A 2,078-nucleotide genomic window follows, 5' to 3' on the forward strand; every position below is an offset into this window, starting at 1 on the left:
GGCATGGTGGTGCATGCCTGTAATCCCAGCTACCCAGGAAGGCTGAGGCAGCAGGAGAATCGCTTGAACCCAGGAGAATCGCTTGAACCCAGGAGGCAGAGGTTGCGGTGAGCTGAGACGGTGCCACCGCACTACCGCACTCCAGCCTGGGCAACAAGAGTGAAACTCCGTCTCAAAAAAAAAAAAAAAGAAAAAGAAAAATATTTTTGTAGAGAGGAGGTCTTGCTATGTTGCCCAGGCTGGTCTTGAATTCCTTTTAAGATACTCCCATCTCTGCTTCCCAAACAACTGTGACTACAGGCATGAGCCACTGTACTGAGCCTGAAGATATTTCTTTAATCTAGCATCCAATACTTGATAGGATTGAGAAAGGCAGTAGTGTTTTAAAAAATTACTTAATAATTCAGTAAGAATCTATCTCAACCTTGACCTCTGCCTTCTCTCACACTCCACATCCAGTCTGTCAGGAAATCCTGTTGTGTCTTCAACATGTATTGAAGATCTCCACCCAGCAACCCCCTGGCCTCCTCCCCTGCTTCTCTCCTCTGACCATCTCTCACCACCACTATGACCCTGGTCAGGACCACTATCATCTCCCGCCTGGATGTTGCCGCCGCTTGGCCCCCACGCTTCTACCCAAATCTTCCCACAGTCTTTCTCAACTCAGCAGCCAGAGAATGCTTTTAAATCGGGAGAGAGATCATGTCGCCTCTCTGCTCAGAACCCTCCCACAGTTCCCATCTCAGTCAGAGTAAAAGCCAAAGCCCCAGCAATAACCTCCCAGGGCTTACACGATCTGTGCTGATCCCAGCGCAGCAACTCCCTGGCCTCCTGCCCTAATTCTCTCCCTCTCTCCTTCTGCTCCACTGACCTCCCTTCCAGAGCCTCAGACACACCTCAGACACTTTATTCCGCTGTTTCTGCCTACAATCCTCTTCCCTCAGCACCTCGGCCAGCTCCTTCCCCTCCTTCAAATCTTGGCTTAATTTTCACTTAGGAGGCCACCCCTGACCATTTTATTTAACATTGCCATCTGTCCTCATGCCCACCATGCTAATTTCTTCCTTCCTTCTTTCTTTCCTTCCCTTCCCTCCCCTCACCTCCCTCCCTCCCCCTACCTCTCTTCCTTCTTTTTTTTTTTTTGTCAAGATCGCACTCTGTCACCAAGGCTGGAGTGCAGTAGCACAGTCACAGCTCACTGCCACCTCAAATTCCCAGGCTCAAGCGATCCTCCCACCTCAGCCTCCCTAGTAGCTGGGACTACAGACAGTGCATGCCATCATGCCTAATTAATTTTTTTAGAATTTTATTTTATTTTGAGACGAAGTTTCACTCTTCTTGCCCAGGCTGAAGTGCAATCCCGGCTCACTGCAACCTCCACCTCCCAGATTCAAGTAATCCTCCTGCCTCAACCTCCCAAGTAGCTGGGATTACAGGCACATGCCACCACGCCCGGCTAAGTTTTGTATTTTTAGTAGAGATGGCATTTCACAATGTTGGCCAGGCTGGTCTCAAACGCCTGACCTCAGGTGATCCAGCCTTCCAAAGTGCTGGGATTATAGGCATAAGCCACCATGCCTGGCCATTTTTTTTATTTTTTGTAGACACAAGGTCTCACTATGTTGCACAGGCTGGTCTTGAATTCCTGGTCTCAAGTGATCTTCCTGCCTAAAATTCCTAAAGTGCTGCGATTGCCAGCATGAGCCACCATGCCTGGTCTCATGTTCATTTCTTCTTGCTGCTGCAACATAGTTTGCAGTTTCCTAAATTTAGTGGCTTAAAACACTACAAATCTACCATCTTACAATTCTGGGGGCCAGAAGCCCAAACTAGGTTTATTAAGGCTAAAGTCAAGGTGTCATCAGGGCTACATTCCTTTTGAAGGCTCTAAAGTCTACCCTTGGCTTTTCCAGCTTCTAGAAGCCATCCCCATTCCTTGGATCATGGCCCCTGACTCCATCTTCAAAGTCAGAAGGGAAGCATCTTCAAATCTCCCTCTCTGACCTCTGCTTCCATCAACCACATCTCCTGCTCCAGTTCTGACTCTCCTACCCTCATTTTTTTTTTTTTTTTTTTTT

This window comes from Mandrillus leucophaeus, unplaced genomic scaffold, assembly GCF_000951045.1.
Source record: "Mandrillus leucophaeus isolate KB7577 unplaced genomic scaffold, Mleu.le_1.0 Scaffold42, whole genome shotgun sequence".
NCBI classification, from domain to species: Eukaryota; Metazoa; Chordata; class Mammalia; order Primates; family Cercopithecidae; genus Mandrillus; species Mandrillus leucophaeus.